Source organism: Schistocerca serialis, chromosome 5 (assembly GCF_023864345.2).
Source record: "Schistocerca serialis cubense isolate TAMUIC-IGC-003099 chromosome 5, iqSchSeri2.2, whole genome shotgun sequence".
NCBI classification, from domain to species: Eukaryota; Metazoa; Arthropoda; class Insecta; order Orthoptera; family Acrididae; genus Schistocerca; species Schistocerca serialis.
The window spans coordinates 789,611,611-789,632,434 of NC_064642.1; positions in this window are offsets into that span (position 1 = coordinate 789,611,611).

The window sequence follows — 20,824 nt, forward strand, 5'->3', positions numbered from 1 at the left end:
ACTGACCGACGATCCACCAAGACCGTGGCACGGCTCAACAACCCGACTACACTAGTGCCGCATTGAAACTCCCTGAGTGGCAGGTTCGGACTGCGATCCAGACCTGAACTCACGACCCGAACTCGCCTACGACAGACAACGACCGGGAAGTAATAGCAGGAGAGCAAAGATACTATGAGAGGGGATATATCGATATGTGCAGCTAACTCATGATGGCGGGAACACGATCCACACACTGCTCATGGAGTAATTTATTTGATGTCCAAGAATGCTTGAGCATTGTCTTGGGGCAAGGGTGGAAGCATTTCCGAAACAGCTACTGTGCATGGCAAAATGCCGCTATCCAAAACTGGCACCAACGCCGTAGAAAACAGGGGGGGGGGGGGGGGGGGTGAGGGTGACTGCTATGGAGTTGTGTACGGCCTAATAGACATGCAACTGTTGAGTAACTGACTACCCAGATAAACCATGGGTGTAACAATAGTGCCTCCTCAACGACCGTTCAGCGAACGTTCCCGCGTATGGGTCTCGCACCAGGTACCTGGTTCGTGCACACATTCTGACTGCTGTTCATCGGTGCAAAGTCTGGAATTTGTGCACCAGTACCACAAGTTGACGTCCACTGAGTGGCGACAGGTGGCCTTTTTAAACAAATAACATTTTATATTCCATCGGACAATGGCCGTTGGCGTGTACAGTGTGAAACGTCTGAAAGCAAACAGCGTGGAACAGTGGTCGGAAAGGCACAGACCAATGGTGTTCCCTGGATATTTCGTCATTGTGAAAGGCACAGTGGATCAACACCAATACGCATCTATTCTTTGGAATCATGTCAACCCCTGTATGCAATTTTTTTTGTCGAAACGATGGCATCTTCCAGCAGGACAACGCAACGTCACACAGCTCGCTGTGTAAGTGCATGGTTCTAATAGTACCAGGATGAGTTTACTGTAGCGCCACGTCCATAAAACTCTCCGAATTAGCCCCAAGCGAGTATGTGTGGGATCATCTCGATCGGGCTGTCTGTGCCAGGAATCATTAACCAAGAAACGTTGCGCAGATGGCTACGACGCTGAGTCGGCATGGCTCCACATATTTTTGTCAGCACGTTTCAGAGTCTCAGTTACTCTCTTTCTGTACCTCTCGCAGCGGTCCGCACTGAGAAATCTAGTTTCTCAGTCTTTTTCCCCAGTATGAACAACAACGAACATTAACCATTCCAATTTTAATTATTCTGCTGGTACTTCGTCAGCTGTCAGCAGACGAAGTAGTTTCTGAAGCAAAGATTCAATGTCGGTCCCCATATTCTTTAAGCAGAAAACTCTTTGGGCAGTTGGAACAAGTGCGTCCTTGTCAGTTTGGCCGGAGACTGAGTAACGAGGACTTCGTACGGCAGGGCAGGCAAACGCGGGTACAACTGTGCTTTCAATAGATACTTCCTGTGTGACACTGAGACATAGAGGGTCCGCTCCTGCTGAGTTACTCTGTAAGCTGTAGATAATGAATGCCCCGTGAATATCGCGAATCCAGTAAAACATCAAATCTTCGACATCGCTGCTGTCGGAAAAAAGATCCTGCAAGAAAAGGACCAGCGACTACAGAAGAAAATCGTTCAGCGTAACAGAAGTGCACCCCTTGCGCAAATTGCTGAAGATGTCAATGCTGGGCCGTCAACAAGTTTATCGTACGAACCATTCAACGAAACATCATCGATATGGGTTTTCAGAGCTTGATGACTGAATTACACTAAGCTTTGTGCCTCGCCTGGGCTCATCAACACCGACATTGGACTGTTGATGACTGGAAACATGTTGCCTGGTCGGACGAGCCTCGTTTCACGTTGTATCGAGCGGATGGAAGTGTACTGGTATGGGACAACCTTACGAATCCATGAACCCCGCATGTCGGCAGGGGACTATTGAAGCTGGTGGAGGCTCCATAATGATGTGGGGTGTGTGCAGTTGATATGGGACCTCTGATACGTTCTAGATACGACTCTGACAGGTGACACATACGTAAGCATCCTGTCTGATCACCTGCATGTTCATCTCCATTGTGCATTCCGACAGACTTGGGCAACTGTAGCAGGACAATGCGACATACCACCACCCAGAATTGCTACAGAGTGGCTCCAGGAACACTCTTCTGCGTTTAAACACTTTCGCTGGTCACCCACCCCAGACATGAACATCACTAAACATATCTGGGATGCCTTGCAATGTGCTGTTCATAAGAGATCTTCACTCCCTCGTACTCTTACGGAATCATGGCCAGACCTGCAGGTTCACGGTGTCAGTTCCATCGAGCACAACTTCAGACGTTAATCGAGTCCATTCCACGTTGTGTTGCAGCACTTCGGCGTGCTCGCCGGGAACCCTACACCATAGTAGGCAGGTATATCACTTTTGTTGGCTCTTCCGTGTTCGTGTTTCTACAAAGCGTTAGAATGACATAGTGCTCGTCTGTGACAATTTGAGTAACTGAGAGAACCGATATGTAATTATTTTGTACAAATAAGCAGCAGAATTCATCTAACAGTACTCTTCTCTAGAGGCTACGGACAAATGTTGTTACAGTAATCGGACCACTATGAAGTAGTGCAACTGTGTCTTAAAGGAGTTAGGTGAGCGAACCGTAGTAGTGAATCCTCAGGTAGGCACCTCTCGTAGTATATTGATCAACAGTTTAAAGAATACCTGACTGAAATTTTGATAACGTCCAAGTATAATAACAAACTTCTTAGTTCCACTCACCTATCTCAGGCAACTGAAGAAAGCATCGACACTCTCTCATTTCTTACATTGTTTCGAAACGAACCAGTCCACAATTCGCTGTGCCCAGGTAACGGGGTGCTACAGTAGAAGTAGGTAGGATTTTACTCTCTTGTAGGTACTTACTTGTCCAAGCGTGTAATACATCAGTCGATTCATTTACGATTCCGTCCTCCGAGCAGATGTCCTCACTAAACTATTGTTTCTGAAACTCTGCCGACATTCCGTCAAACCTAATGACATTTGTTTATATTCGATTTGGCTTCCGTTTTCGACATAAATATGCATTTTGTCTTACACAGAAAGGGGAAGTAAAAATTGTGCATTCGCAAAGAAGTATCATGTTTCACTTGCTACAGCCTAGACTGCCTCGAAATCTCGAACTATTTACTGTATGTCAAGAGCACCCACACGACATTTCGTAGAGGCGATGCTAGATCTTGGGGGGGGGGGGGTATGGATTATTTTTAATGTTTTGTAAGACCAATCGCGACTTGGAAGTAGCCATAAAAAAGTTCTGTTTCCGACCCTGTTAAAAATTAGCAAAATATCTACTTTTAATTCATTTTCTTGAAAGAAAAACGGCTGAGATGGAGGGAGGGGGCGGGGGGGGGGGGGGGTCGATGCGGTGGATCACCCTATCCTAGCCCCCAATGTATGGACGGCGTTGTTGAATGTTGCTATTGGTTAAAATATATCGAAACTTGCGTGTATTTCAGAGCCATGAGTAAACGCGCTGACGGAGTGAAGAAGTTTTCGTGCGGCGCAAAAAGTCCACTTACTTCACGTCATTACTGCATGATACATATGTTTATCACTGTAAAAGTATTTCTGTGTTCTTACCATCCCGTAATTCTGCACCCTTAAGTGACAAATACAGCTTGATATTTGTACTATATTTCGATTTATTGAACTCTACCGATCGCACACATTGTGATACCAGAAATATTTTTCGAAGTATTGAGTTCTGTTAATCTTACACAGTCAGTTTAATAAGTTACGGCACTGAATTTTATCACAAGAAACTAGTGTCGCTACTATTTGAATATACTTTGTAGGCTGAAGCAGTCTGCAGTAGCGCAGCTGCTACGTATTTTTTCTAGCGATTGGCAACAAGCTATTTCATGCTCATCAGATCTACGATGGTGAGTAATGAAATTGATGAAGACTGTTTTTGATCAAAAAGTACAAAAAGTAGTGTAAATGCTTAATAACGGTATTCAGTATAATGCAAATAGGACAGTGGCTATAAAAGACAGGCTATAAAAGATACGGTAGACCATGCTAAGTATGCTAATGATTCATTGAAATCGCCAAAACTTGATCAGAATAGAATTTGTTTAGCAATTAATAATACTATTGGGAACGAAGTAAATTAACTTGACCCAGTTCAGTAAGGGAAAAGAGTGTCATTAGAAGTATTAATACTAAGTTTTCTGAAGGCGACGCAGTTGCAACCGGAGTGGACAAAGGGGAAACTATTGTGATCGTTGCAAAATATATCTATATTGCTAAGACTTTAAAAATTTTTGAGGATAATAATATACAGAAAATTGATAACGATGTATCGTCCGAAGCTCAGAAGAAATTACTTGATCAATTAAAAACCTGCAGTGAGATAATATCACCAAGGGAGGTACAAATGTTAAAAGTTATGAACCCCTGGCATCCACACTTAGGGTACAACTAAAAGATGGGTTTCCGATACGCCCAGTGGTAGACAGCAGGGGCAGTCCTTTCTATAAAGTAGCAGGAAAATGCCTGCGGTTTCTTTAAACCTATTACAAATTCTACAACTAATTTTGTATTAATAACAGTTCCGAACTTGGCGACAAAATTAGGAAGATACCATTAACTGATGAAATGAAATTTCTTTCTCTAGATGTCTCCAACTTATACACAAATATACCTATTGAAAAACTGTGCAGATTATTCAGCGTAATTTAAGGGAACATAACAAACTTTCAAAGAGAGAAATGGATGAATTCATCGGGGTACTTGCGATAATTCTCAAATTTAACTACTTCAAAGTCATTTATTCCCAAAAAGATGACTTAAGATTGGGGAGCTCAATAACTGGATTGGTCGTTGATATATTTACTTATTATTTAGAAAACAGTTTTTTTTTCTAAAAGCCCAATGTGAACAGATAATAGTGTATGCTAATTTAAATATGTAGACGGTACTCTGCTGTTAGTGAAGAGTAACGAAGATGTCATCAACGCTATAGTATCCATTTTTAATAACTAGCATCAAACAATTAAATTTACTTGTGAGACTGAAACAAATAGGTTTATGTGTTTTTTAGATCTGTCTTTTTGGAATGAAAATGGCAAGCACACATTTGATAGCTTTCGCAAAAAAACTTTTACCGACGATGTTGTGTACTTTACGTCAAGCCACACAATTCAATATACGAATCATTTTTGCTATTAATCGGGTTTTCACAATTATGTTGCCAAAAGACGAACGTGGTGATGAAACGGCTACAATAAGACACATTGCAAAAGTGAATAACTATCCACGGGAGTTTATAGGTAACGTATATAAGCACATAGCTAATAAGTAGAAAAATAAGATGGCTCCTTACAATAATATGTTTTCAAAAGATAATATTATATTTGTTAGTTTACCTTACTCGCAAACGTGAGTACAAGGATTATATCTGACTTTATAAATTAATACGAGAGTTTCTTTATGAACCACAAGTAACCTAGAATGTATTTTGCAACATACTGTAGATACAAAGAATTTATTTCATGCTTATAGAGTTTATAAAATTGATTGACGAGACTGTGGGGCTGTTACGTTGGCCAGATGGAAGCAGGCTGGAAATTAGGCTTGTGGAACGCAGTGCGTTGAAAAGAAAAGACTCCATGGAGAGCTCGAGTATGGCTGCTCATTTACTTACAACAAAACATGAGTTGACGACTTTGACATCTGGGTGAGTTAGCTGCATAAGTGTGAGAAGGGCAGATTCCTCAACTTCTTTGAATAGCTAGAAATTATGATCCTGATCAATGATCAGATCATTATGAAAACTGTTTGATGGAAGCAGTGAAGGATACGAGCCAGGGGCTAAGAAATAGCCCTGACTTCTTGCCAATATGTAGACGCCACTGAGGTAACACTGTACCAATACGCAGCTCTTTCCATGTTATATCGTTTTAAATGTACGTGCAAAGTTAATAACAGCAATTCAATCTTCTTATTGTACCTATAATTAAAATATGTATGAAGTGTCACAGAGGTCAGTGTTCTCTACATGCGTTACGGATTGGCAACTATCAATAACGAACTATCTTGGTGATACATGGCACCATCAATGAACTATTCAGTAAGAGGAACCACATGCCTTGTCATGGCGACTGAAAAAAGTACAAAACAAGAAGTAATCAAATCAAACCAATTCCAATAGCTACAGCTTGCATCAAGTGTCTCTTAGCGTTTTGTAAAATTTTATAATTTCTTTAAGAAACTGATATTACCTATGCTTTTAAAGATTAACAAATCATTTGGCTCACAAGAAATGACGCTGACATTTTATATTTCTTCTAATGTTAGCTGTTAAATGTGGCAGTACGTGAGTACAGGAACAGCAATAATTTTACTTGTATTTTCTTATATTATTTCTGTGCGAATTTTAAGTTTTCTCAGAGACCACAACTGTTTTACTATGAAGAATACGTATAACGTAATTCATATGAAGGGCGCCACGCAGCCAACTGCGCGTTCTCTGCAAACGCTACCTTCATTACACAGCAGTCTTCAGTGAACTGTGACGGGAGCCTGAACTGTGTAGACGTACTAGAGCATGTATAACAACTCCAAAACACTGGTATGTAGTTATATGTACAAGCGTTACAGAGTATGTAACGAGTTGTAATTTTTACGCTTGCTCTATGTACTTCTTGGATTTTCAACATTGATAGTGGCTAGCTACTAGCCAAAATCTAAATCTGCTTTAATAAAGCTAGAACGGGAACGACGACTGATTGCTGCTCTCTTCTAATTTGAAAGTCATATCACAGTCGTTCAGCGCATTCCACTTTCCTAATGGAAAGTAAGTTGCTGGGTTCTTTCTTTGTCATTTCTTCCGGTGGTGGGTTTTGGTCAAAAGAGGCATTACAGTCTTCATCAACCCATCCTTCTCTTTATATTGCCCTGACATATCCTCAGCAGATTTTGTGCTTTTAATGTTTTTTCCCAAACTCAAATGTTCCAAAAATGGAAATCATTCAGAATGATATTTTCACTCTGCAGCGGAGTGTGCGCTGATATGAAACTTCCTGGCGGATTAAAAATTTGCCGGACCGCGATTCGAACTCTGGACCTCGGACTATCGCGGGTAAGTGCTCTACCAACTGAGCTATCCAAGACCGACTCAGGCCTCGTCCTCAAAGCTTTACTTCTGCCAGTACATCGTCTCCTACTTTCCACTCCGCTGCAGAGTGAAAATCTCATTCTGGAAACATCCCCCAGGCTGTGGCTAAGCAATGTCTCCGCAATATCCTTTCTTTCAGGAGTGTTAGTTCTGCAAGGTTCGCAGGAGAGCTTCTGTAAAGTTTGGAAGGTAGGCGGCGAGGTACTAGCAGAAGTAAGGCTGTGAGGACGGGGCGTGAGTCGTGCTTCCGTAGCTCAGATGGTAGAAGACTTGCCCGCGAAAGGCAAAGGTCCCGAGTTCGAGTCTCGGTACGGCACGCAGTTTTAATCTGCCATGAAGTTTCATGGAGATAATTGTCTAAATGTGACAACTATTTTGAACAGAATTCTAAAGGAAATTTTTCCCAAAATCTCTACGAGTCCATGCGATCGGAGTTGTGAGTGTATAGTAAGGGAAGGAATGTAAGGTAAAACTAGTGCGATAATAATTAATGAAGATTATTTTGTATTTTAATTTAAGGTAGTCCCGTTATGTACAGTGTACGTTTTGTGAAATCCCACAGTACCATTGATTCGACTTTTGATCATAGTCGTTTTACCATTGACTGAACTGTATTCTTAAGACAGCGGCCTTCTAACTAGGCTGATTTTTAGCTCTCGATGGTTCCGGATCGTAAGGCGTGGGAAGGAACAAAATAACAGAGGATAAGGTGTGGTGTGGTGAGGAAGAGATGCCAATGAAAATGTCAGAAGAAAATTTTGTATGAAACATTTTACTAAAGAAGGTACCTGTGACACTAAGAGAGACTGCGAAAACGTCCTCCCAAGATGCATTGTGGTATTCATTGAAGTATTATCGCCTCTGTGTACTACTTAAGCCTCTTCAACACTGAGAATGGATTTCGGTGAGCGATGGGAACAGTAAACTTTCTTCAGAATGTCCTTCGCGGCGCGTTGTCCAAATTTGCTAATGCGAAGCCTTCGTTCTTTGAGGGAGTGGGTCTGAAACGCGATCCCACGTGACGTTTAAAGCCTCGCCAACAGCTTTATCGGTTTCGCTTTTGACAATGGTATTTGTCAGGAAAGGGGATTAACGGGGGTCGGCCTGGAACCTGAGCGGAGCTCTGCGCCGTAGGAACTGCCGCCTCCAATTGACGGGGCGCACGTAACGGCTTGGGTCGGGGGCAGAGGGCAGGGGGAGGGGGCTGTACGCGTGCATTCTAGCGCAGCGCATTTAGGGGTCGCCATTGTGGGCGACGCGGTGGAGCAGCCAGCAGCTGCCAGGGAGGGAGAGAGAAAGAGAGAGAGCGAGAGAGATAGGGAGGCCCGCGGCGAATATCCCGGGGGCACCAAAGCGCGCTGCCGGGATCAAAAGGCAGGCCAGGAACAGCGGAGCGCAGCAGAGGTCACGGCTGCAAAGTAAGCCAGCCAGCTGGGGGCGCCTCTGTACCCCATACCTGTCGAGGGAGGAATTCTGTGCCGGACTCTGCTCACGTGATTAACAGTTGCATGTAACGTAAAAAAAAAAAAAAAAAAAAAAAAAATGTCGTCCGTATCGACTACTCAAAAACCTTTGGGTCATCATGTACACTACTGGCCATTAAAATTGCTACACGAGGAAGAAATGCAGATCATAAACGGGTATTAACTGGACAAATATATTATACTAGAACTGACATGTGATTACATTTTCACACAATTTGGGTGCAAAGATCGTGAGAAGTCAGTATCCAGAACAACCACCTCTGGCCGTAGTAACGGCCTTGATACGCCTGGGTATTGAGTCAAACAGAGCTTGGATGGCGTGTACAGGTACAGCTGCCCATGCAGCTTCAACACGGTACCACAGTTCATCAAAAATAGTGACTGGCGTAATGTGACGAACCAGTTGCTCGGTCACCATTGACCAGACGTTTTGAAATGGTGAAAGATCTGGAGAATGTGCTGGCCAGGACAGCAGTCTAACACAGGTCCTGCGACATGTGGTCGTGCATTATCCTGCTGAAATGTAGGGTTTCGCAGGGATCAAATGAAGGGTAGAGCGACGGGTGGTAACAAATCTGAAATGTAACGTCTACTGTTCAATGTGCAGTCAATGCGTACAGGAGGTGACCAAGACGTGTAACCAATGGCACCCCATACCATAACGCCGGGTGGTACGCCAGTATGCCGACGACGAATACACGCTTCCAATGTTCGTTCACCGCGATGACGCCAAACACGGATGCGACCATCATGATGCTGTAAACAGAACCTGGATTCATCAGAAAAAAATGATGTTTTGCAATTCGTGCAGCCAGGTTCGTCGTTGAGTACACCATCGAAGACGTTCCTGTCTGTGATGCAGCATCAAGGGTAACCGCAGCCCTGGTCTCCGAGCCGATAGTCCATTCTGCTGCAAACGTCGTCGAACTGTACGTGCAGATGGTTTTTGTCTTGCAAACGTCCCCATCCGTTGACTCAGGGATCGAGACGTGGCTGCACGATCCGTTACATCCATGCGGATGCCTGTCGTCTCGACTGCTACTGATACGAGGCCGTTGGGATCCTGCACGGCGTTCCCTATTACCCTCCTGAACCCACCGATTCAATATTCTGCTAACATTCATTGGATATCGACCAACGCGAGCAGTAATGTCGACACGAAAAACCGCAATCGCGATAGGCTACAATCCGACCTTTATCAAAGTCGGGAACGTGATGGTACGCATTTCCCGTCCTTACACGAGGCATCACAACAACGTTTCACCAGGCAACGCCAGTCAACTGCTGCTGTGTATGAGAAATCGGCTGGAAACTTTCTTCATGTCGGCACGTTTTAGGTGTCGCCACCGGCGCCAAACTTGTGTGAATGCTCTGAAAAGCTAATAATTTGCATATCACAGCATCTTCTTCCTGTCGGTTAAATTTCACGTCTGTAGCACGTCATCTTCGTGGTGTAGCTATTTTAATGGCCAGTAGTTTATATCGTATCGTTTACTGTGTGTTTGGTGCCTCACAGGCTCTTCAAGTACAATACTCTCAGACACATGCCGGACACGGTACACTAGCGCCAGGACATATGCTCAATAAATAATGCAACATTTTTCTTTGAAAGCACGTTGTTTTTATTCAGGATTGAAATACGCCATACCATTCCCCACTCTCTTAGCTACAAAACTTCATTTTCCGTTCAATTCGTTGGCCTTATGCACCTTATTTGGAGGGCCTGTGCGCCCACACGGTACTACTCGACTGCTCGACGTCGGAGCCAACGTCTTGTTGCGTCAACAGCCTCCCCATCATCCACGTACAGCTTCCCTCGGAGTGCTTCCTTTTCACTGAGCCAGACAAATGGAACGGAAGGTGTGAGATCCGGGCTGTGTAGTGGATGAGGAAGAACAGTCTAACGACCTCCTCTCACGTGCGCGGACATTTGTGAGGCCTTTGATTTGTCATGGAGATGGAGAAGTGCGTTTCCATGTTTGTGGTGACGAATACGCTAGAGTCGTTTCTTTAATTTCCTGAGGGTAACACAATACACCTTACAGTTGGTCGTTGCACCATGAGGAGGACACCAAACAGAATAACCCCTTTCAGAGTCTCAGAAGACTGTCGCCATGAGTTCGCGGTTGAGTGTGCGGCTCTGAACTTTTCTTCTGAGAAGAGGTGGTGTGGTGCTACTCCACGGATTGCCATTTTGTTTCTGGTTCATCACTTGTGACGATGATCGACAAAAAACTGTCACGACCAGCGTCGTAAGCCGTAAGCAATGCCGAACAGATGGTCCTTCGTTGCTTTTTATGGTCTTAGGCGGCGAGGAATCTAGAGGGCACACATCTTTCAGTACCCCAGCTGGTGGACGAGTGCGTCAGCACTATTAAAAGAGATGTCCAGCTGGGCAGCCATATGTTTGTTGTGATCCGTCGATCACCTCGAATGAGAGTGCCCACACGTTCCAACATTGCAGGAAAATGGTTCAAATGGCTCTGAGCACTATGAGACTTAGCAGCTGTGGTCATCAGTCCCCTAGAACTTAGAACTACTTAAACCTAACTAACCTAAGGACATCACACAACACCCAGTCATCACGAGGCAGAGAAAATCCCTGACCACGCCGGGAATCGAACCCGGGACAACATTGCAGGAGTCCCGCAAGAGATACCGCATTTTTTTCAACCGAAATGGGCCGAGAAAAATGTGTTGCATCACTTCTTGAACGCCCTTCGTACAATATTTATGCAGCAGGAATTCAGGGCTGAAGATAGTGAACAACATTTTGCCACAGTTTTACAATATGCGCTGTCAGACTATCTATAGTTTCTTTTAAAATCGATCGTAAATTAATATCATTGAACTACCACCATTCCAGTTTCCATTTGTACTTCTATCCAGCTAAGTGTTAAAATCTTAACAAAAGAGAAGAGCTACAGACAGTGTTTACACTACAAGGAATTTATAATTATTGCACTAGAATCAGACAGCCTATAACAGAGACACATTAGCAGGTACATCAGATCTCTTTTGTGCCTTCAGCGTTCTAGGCAACAGCAGTGAAGACTTAAAGTGGTTAGATGTACATGCTACTATGCCTATGTCGTAGGCTGTCTGACTGTAGTGCAATAATTATAAATGTAATGTAGTAAAGACACATTCTTGTCTGGGTAATGGCAGTTAAGGCACACAAAGTGAACAGAAGCACCTTTAACACAATAATCTCATTGGCTGTCTTTTACTTAAATAATTTCAAACATATTGTAATATAGATACTATCCATAGCTATTGTCTGTTGTTAATTTTTCAAGAATTTACTGGATACACATATGTGTAAAAACTGGAATTGCATTAGTTTAATCCAGTTAACGAGTGACCAGTTAAAAGACAATAGATAGTAAAAGGACTTTCAAATTCGTGTTGATAACATCACTGGAGGTAAATTTTGTGCTTAAGAAACCGTAAAATTTAGTTACCTCAGATTTTGAGAATGGTGCTGCATCAGCTGCTGAATTTATTGAACGGCACTGGATCTGCCATCGACGTAATACAAAGTGCTGAAATAAGACGGTAGTAACACAATTTCTCCGTATCTCTTTGGTAGCATAACCGTCGCGTTGTCTTCTTTCCGAGCTCCCTGATACGGAAAGGCATTTCGAGTTCCCAGTCGAAACGCCTTCTCACCGAAACAATAGATGGGACTCCTATTTTTAGACTCTGTTAAGTGTTCGTTAGGTATGAAATTGGAAAAAATACGTGACCACAAAACATCCTCGAAAGTTAATGTACCCGTTAAGGCATCTCACATTTCTCCCTGGTTTCCGAAACCGGGAGTGCTCAAAAAATATAAAAACTTTTTTCACTATTTCGCATCTTTCCACTGTTGACTACATGGACGAGTTCATGCTTGTTCTGAATGGGTGCCCTCGCAGAGAGATTACACCGTAACATAAGAATCCAGCGTTAAGTATCAAAGAGCCAGTGTTCTAGAAGCTTCGAGAGTAGGAACCAGACCGATATCCAGCGTCTTCCTGTTAGGTCAGCCAGAGACCTAAGTGCCCTTAAGTCGGCCATATTGGTTCCAAACGCATGGTTTCTGTGCTCCTTACTCCCCACTAGTCGAAATTACAGGTGCTTCTAAAAGAAGTAAGGTACACATAATTACCCAATAACAGTACTACCATACCACCCTACATTTTCTTAATCTGTGTAGGGAATAAGATGATTTGATAACAGGTAGTATAAGGAGGAGTCACGTGGAACATTGTGTGAACTGCAACTCATTACCACAATACAAACTGGCGTACCCTGCACTGGACACTGCCGAGCGGCACGTCGATTACCCAGCCTCCAAAGAAATATTTTCTACATTCTGTGATACTGTGACCGCGACAGGACGGACGCCGTAGACACGTGAACACTATGAGCCCCGCCATGGGTGATTTGATGGCAAGGATGGTCGCCTTTGTTGCCAATTGCTGGACAGTGACGAACGAGCCGGTTCTGAGTAGAGCCATGACAGATGGCATCGAGGAACTGGTGTGTTGCATTACTATGGTCTGTACCGCGGCCCACGAGAAAGAGGGCCACCCAGTGAGGATGTGATGTCACATTACCGCGCTTGTCTGCCACACTTCGCGAACACTCGGCTCCGTGCAGGGCACACGAGAAATAAGTACGTAATAGAAAAGGCAGCCACTAAAGCTCTTAACTTTATCGTGTGGTATCGAGAACCTGCATGCATTTAAATGCACAATCAAGAATTGTTACTCGCTCCCTGCCGGAGACCTGCTGTGTCACGTAATGTTGACGTCCACACCACGGCCTACCTTTCTCGAGGGCCTCCGGTCTGCACAGGCGATGACTGTTTTGTGTACACAACAGAGCCTGGTGGAGCGGTTGGTGTATTCTCACGGACAGACACATGGCTGTCCCAGAGGAGGCAGAGATAGGAGCTTCTGCGTGTAAGGAGGAGCGCTATGTAAGTGCTTTTGCAGCTGTCGGTTTCAAGGTAGTGGTTTCATGGTTGATGCAATGGGACACATTAGGTGTATTTTCTTGCGACAATATTCTTCACGCAAGTCTCTGATTGTCGAGAAACAGTGGGTTGTGAGCGAGAGCACTTCTACTAATTAATTATATGCAGCGAGTGTGATTAATTGTATTAATCTTAAAGTGTTTGACTGATCGACACCATGTGCGTGACTGCTGAGAATTCATGTTGCTGTATATAAATAATCAATTGCTTATGTTACTGTGTGAAAAATTATTGATATGTAAGCGTAGGTGTTTGGTAGAGTGTGGCGCGTAGCTTGTCGTGGTAACTATTGGGTGACAGTGGTAGTACTTGGCCAACACGCAGTTGCGTCTTACGATCCCAGTTAAGTCTAAGAAATCTTTTTTCGTCTTTTACTGGTGAAGTTGTGTCACATGTTGTTATTGGTACCACAGAGGCCAAAAATTTTCAGTTGTTATTGTTATACAATTATTTATATTAGGACAAATGTGGATTTTATTCTTTTCTTAAGGGAAGAAATTTTCGTGCTGACTATGTGGAGCCCTACTGAGGGATCTTTACGGTCATCATCATCATCATCATCATCATTTAAGACTGATTATGCCTTTCAGCGTTCAGTCTGGAGCATAGCCCCCCTTATACAGTACCTCCATGATCCCCTATTCAGTGCTAACATTGGTGCCTCTTCTGATGCTAAACCTATTACTTCAAAATCATTCTTAACCGAATCCAGGTACCTTCTCCTCGGTCTGCCCCGACTCCTCCTACCCTCTACTGCTGAATCCATGAGTCTCTTGGGTAACCTTGCTTCTCCCATGCGTGTAACCTGACCCCACCATCTAAGCCTGTTCGCCCTGACTGCTACATCTATACAGTTCATTCCCAGTTTTTCTTTGATTTCCTGATTGTGGACACCCTTCTGCCATTGTTCCCATCTACTAGTACCTGCACACATCCTAGCTACTTTCATATCCGTAACCTCGACCTTGTTGATAAGGTAACCTGAATCCACCCAGCTTTCGCTCCAATACAACAAAGTTGGTCAAAAGATTGAACGGTGCACAGGTAACTTAGTCTTGGTACTGACTTCCTTCTTGCAGAAGAGAGTAGATCGTAGCTGAGCGCTCACTGCATTAGCTTTGCTACACCTCGCTTCCAGTTCTTTCACTATGTTGCCATCCTGTGAGAATATGCATCCCAAGTACTTGAAACCGTCCACCTGTTCTAACTTTGTTCCTCCTATTTGGCACTCAATCCGTTTATATTTCTTTCCCACTGACATTACTTTCGTTTTGGAGATGCTAATCTTCATACCATAGTCCTTACATTTCTGATCTAGCTCTGAAATATTACTTTGCAAACTTTCAATCGAATGTGCCATCACAACTAAGTCATCCGCATATGCAAGACTGCTTATTTTGTGTTCACATATCTTCATCTCACCCAGCCAGTCTATTGTTTTCAACATATGATCCATAAATAATATGAACAACAGTGGAGACAGGTTGCAGCCTTGTCTTACCCCTGAAACTACTCTGAACCATGAACTCAATTTACCGTCAACTCTAACTGCTGCCAGACTATCCATGTAAAGACCTTTAATTGCTTGCAAAAGTTTGCCTCCCATTCCATAATCTTGTAGAACTGACAATAACTTCCTCCTAGGAACCCGGTCATAAGCCTTTTCTAGATCTATAAAGCATAGATACAATTCCCTGTTCCACTCATAACACTTCTCCACTATTTGCCGTAAGCTAAAGATCTGGTCCTGACAACCTCTAAGAGGTCTAAACCCACACTGATTTTCATCCAATTGGCCCTCAACTAATACTCGCACTTTCCTTTCAACAATACCTGCGAAGATTTTACCCACAACGCTGATTAAAGAGATACCTCTGTAGTTGTTACAATCTTTTCTGTTTCCATGTTTAAAGATTGGTGTGATTACTGCTTTTGTCCAGTCTGATGGAACCCGTCCCGACTCCCAGGCCATTTCAATTATCCTGTGTAGCCATTGAAGACCTGACATTCCACTGTATTTGATGAGTTACGACTTAATTTCATCCACCCCAGCCGCTTTATTGCACTGCAATCTATTGACCATTTTCTCCACTTCCTCAAATGTGATCCTATTTCCATCATCATTCCTATCCCGTTCTACCTCGAAATCTGAAACATTACTGATCGCATTTTCACCTACTTTGAGCAACTCTTCAAAATATTCCCTCCATCTGCCCAAGGCATCCACAGGATTCACCAGCAGTTTTCCTGACCTGTCCAAAATACTTGTCATTTCCTTCTTACCTCCCTTTCGAAGACTGCTAATTACACTCCAGGATAGTTTTCCAGCAGCTTGACCCATAGTCTCCAACCTGTTTCCAAAGTCTTCCCACGATTTCTTCTTCGATGCTGCAATTATCTGTTTGGCTTTGTTTCTTTCTTCAACATAACTTTCTCTATCTACCTGGGTTCTGGTATGTAGCCATTTTTGATACGCCTTCTTTTTCCTTTTACAGGCTGCCTTGACTGTATCATTCCACCAAGCTGTTTGCTTCATCCTACTTTTACACACTACTGTTCCAAGACATTCTTTAGCCAGTTCTAGTACTGTGTCCCTGTACCTTGTCCATTCCTTTTCCAATGACTGTAATTGACTACATTCAACTAACTGGTACCTTTCTGAGATCGCTGTTATGTACTTGTGCCTGATTTCCTTATCCTGAAGTTTCTCCACTCTTATCCTCCTACATATGGACCTGACCTCCTGCACTTTCGGCCTCACAATCCCAATTTCACTGCAGATTAAATAATGATCAGTGTCATCAAAGAATCCCCTGAATACACGTGTGTCCCTCACAGCCTTCCTGAATTCCTGATCTGTTATTATATAGTCAATGACAGATCTGGTTCCCCTGCCTTCCCAAGTATACTGGCGAATGTTCTTATGTTTAAAAAAGGAGTTTGTGATTACTAAGCCCATACTGGCACAGAAATCCAAGAGTTGTTTCCCGTTCCTGTTGGCCTCCATATCCTCTCCAAATTTACCCATAACCTTTTCATACCCTTCTGTTCGATTTCCAATCCTGGCGTTAAAATCACCCATGAGCAGAACACTGTCCTTGTCCTTTACTCTAACAACTACATCACTGAGTGCCTCATAAAAACTATCCATCTTATTTGATCTGTCCCTTCACAATGCGAATATACTGACACAATCCTAATTTTCTTGCTAGACACTGTCAAATCTATCCACATCAGTCGTTCGTTTACATACCTTATTGCAACTACGCTGGGTTCCATTTCTTTCCTGATGTAAAGCCCTACACCCCATTGTGCTATTCCTGCTTTGACTCCTGACAGGTAGACCTTGTATTCTCCCACTTCCTCTTCTTTCTCACCCCTTACCCGAATGTCACTAACAGCTAAAACGTCCAGCCCCATCTTACTTGCAGCCTCTGCCAGCGCTACCTTCTTCCCAGAGTATCCTCCATTGATATTAATAGCTCCCCATCTCATTACCATTTGTTTGCCAAGTCGTATCTTAGGAGTCCCTGGTTTGTCAGTTAGAGGTGGGACTCCGTCACCTCCAAAGTCCGAGGCATTTTGCTCTGATTATTGCCAGCATCACATTTAAAGTACCAGGGAAGCAGGTTGCTAGCCTTACTTGCCCCGAGTCCCATTGGGTTTTACCCCTAACGGCTGAGGGACTAACCGGTGGATTTGGTAGTCTTTGCCGTATGAGCACAAAGGTGAACACGACTCAGAATATGTCCGAGATGCCCAGCCTTATTCCAAAGTAACTGGTATCCCGACTGTCGGAACCACTTACTTGGCCACTCATACGTTGCCCGTGGTTCATGAACTAGGACATGACTACAGTAACCCACACCATGAACCACATCTTTACGGTCTACAGCAATATTTAGTTTTGGTGAAAGTGTATTTCTATTCCATTCGAAGATTTGGGAGCTGCCTCCAGGTCGCCCTCTTACTCGCTCATGGTTGTCATCCGAGGCAGTGCAGGAACGTGATTTCTCGTTAAACACAATGCGAAGCCATTAATCATCAGCGCGTGATTCCTGGCAGCGGCACCGCTTCAAACACGGCCATTTGTGTTGTGGTGTTGGCAGCAGCTGATGTATGGATTTGTAATTCCCTGGTCCGGCAGCTGCTTGTCTTTGACCAATGGTACTGGATGACGCAGACTGTTGCGGGGCGCCGATTACTTGTTCAGGACGGCTAGTGCTGCTGCTGTGAGGGACGTGCGACGTGCTCAGTGCACTGTGCGGTGATCCTCCCCCGTGGTGGACACACGAGCTCGGTCAGAACAGTGGCGACGAGTGCCTTTGGCCCAACGGTCTCTTGCAGCCCAACATCGGACCATGTTACATTCGAGTGCCTCACAAATATGGTTGCTGCGCTATTCGATCAGCTGGCCAAATGGAGATCCACAATAATCTCTGCTAAGATTATGGGGTCGACAACTGTCAGAGGTGGCAGTATGGAGGAAAGCAAGAAGAAAATGTCCATTAAATACGGGGTCTAAAATGCACGCATTTAAACCTTTCAGCCCTTGTTCAACAGAGGAAATGCGTTTCATAGTAATGAAAATGAACAAGTGTTCATAGCTCCTCACGTTGCCTACCCTACGTTCTTAGCAATTAGCACGCACAGTGCCAGTATATGTATTACATTGTCAGAGGTTTCAGAACTGTTTTTACTTACAACTTTCGTTAATTTCCGCATCATCACTTGTACTTTGATGGCTATGCGCTGTTAGATGGTGTTTCAGAACATGGGTTCCTACACTCAATTTGTTCCTCTCACTCTCCCTTCCCTCTCTGTCTCTCTCTCTCTCTCTCTCTCTCTCTCTCTCTCTCATGCTGAATGGCTGTACGCTCTAAAAGCTTCCCGTAGTTTTGTACCATCACTTCGCATTAGTTTCTTGCATTACCAGACACAGTCAAAAATTAGCATATAAGCCATATAAGAACTAGTGTCATGCAAGTAGGTATTACCTCATGACGCAAAATAATATTTACAAAAGTTACTTAAATTGAAGTTCTCACTTAATAACATTGTACACAGTAGTCACTTTTTACAAATGTCTTTCGTAATTCACAGAACAACTTTTTAAAAGGTTAGAGTTATATTTTGTGTCAAATAGTTCTACGGTGCAGTTGCTAAGACATAGATCTCAGAATAGCATTTTTGTGAGAATAATCCTATATTGACGTAGCTGCAGCTATAAATAGTTGAAAACGTGCAAACCCTCTTCAAAACGGAATTCAGGGACGTCAAAACGGCGAAAAAAAGTTCTAAAAATATCCTGAAGAATTCAAAAGTGGACCTGGAAAATAAAATTGCTTGTTACCAGTATATTTTATCATGTCGAAGTAAGACTTTCGTTGCTATCATTTTGTCAGTTGTGAATGATCAACTACACAATGGAATCCGTGTTGCTATCCTGAATACGAAGTATTTAATGTGAGCTTCGTCAAGAAAATCGTTTACACTAAGAGAAACAAATATAAAAGCGTTCTATATGTCTTTTGTGAAAGTACAATCTCATCCCACTGAAGCGCACAGTGTACACAACTCTCATTATGAGCCCAGTCATACACGTGTATTAACAGAGATGTCGTCTATCGAGTGTTCTCCGTCAGCCCGTTAATAAGAAATGACAAAGACTTGTTTGTTAAGCTGTAGGAAAATTTAGTTAAATTTCGTATTGGGTTACATTTTCGCTAGAAGCCATAGTTTTCGAATTATTCAAGAAAATCGTACGAAAGCGGACTTCAAATGCTTTTTTTCTGGAATAACTCGAAAATCATAACCTTCAGGGAAACGTTTCCTAGTAAAAAATTTAAGTACATTATATTTGTAAAAGAAGTTCTTGTTCATTTTTTCCGTGTATAACAATACCACCACTTGCAAAGTAGCTTATAATCCAATTAATAATGTTGCTCACGCAGCATATGTTCGCTTTCTCGGGCAACAACAAAGTTATTGACTGTGGATGGTATCGTCAGAATGGAAATAATGAAGTCACTATAAAAAGGTCCTTGATTTTGGCACTTATCTTGAATGGATTCCCACGTAGTTTTCATCGAAGTTGTTATGGTTAATCTTCTTGATTCTGGGGTGATTCCACTTTGACTGCTAAAAGGTCCAGATAGCAATATTTGAAGACCTAACAGGAAATTGTTAATGATCAAACAATCCCAGATGAGAACAACGGTATGGTAGAAATAATTTTTGACTTGGTGTTCATGATCCACATTTTTTATTAAACTTATTGTAAATTCACATATACTTCTTCTTAATTGTCACATCATCAAGAAAACAGTTTTGTATCAATCTTCATATATTTAATTTCCACTTTAACCAAACACAAGAGTTGACTGTTCGCTTACAAAGCGAAATAACAACTTAACTTCTGCAAAGTGAAACAAAGACTGCTCTGCGCGCATTCGCGCAAAAACGGTTACAAGTAAGTCAAAGATTATGACACTCTCACAGAAATGAATACACACAAGAACTATATCACTGTAATATATCGATACATCGGAGTACCTATACATTAATAAAACCAAATGTGAATATTGTCACAAAAATATGTCTGTTTCTTCGCAGAAAAGAAGTACGATATTACTGGTATCGAGAACTGGGGTTGGAGTGCCGTAATGGTCACGTAAATAAAGAACCATTACACGTGGAATTAACAGTTTGCATGTAGCGAGCGACAGAACGTGAAAATCTCGTGTGTGGTGTTAGAAGGCGTTGCGGGTTGCCTAAAACCCATAGGTGGGGACGACTGAATCAACCTGTATAGACAAGTAGTTTTGGATAATTACACTGCCATCTGCAGATAATCTACTTATATCACCCATTTCTGCACTGCACATAGTGCACTGTCAGCTTATCACAAACATATTGGGAGCCACTTCTGTCTTCTTCAACGAGTGGCTCCAAGATACGTTAATGAGTAGATGCTACGTGGAATGGCACTATACTTGATGTCCATGATCAGAAGATGGCGATTTAAATTGCCGTAACTAGTCGTCTGGGTATGCATTTATTATTATTTGGGAAAATAAGACTTCTCCAGTAAGAATATTACATTTTTTGAAAATGGCCGTTTAGCTGCTGTAATCCTGTGTATGTAGTATTTTTGAAC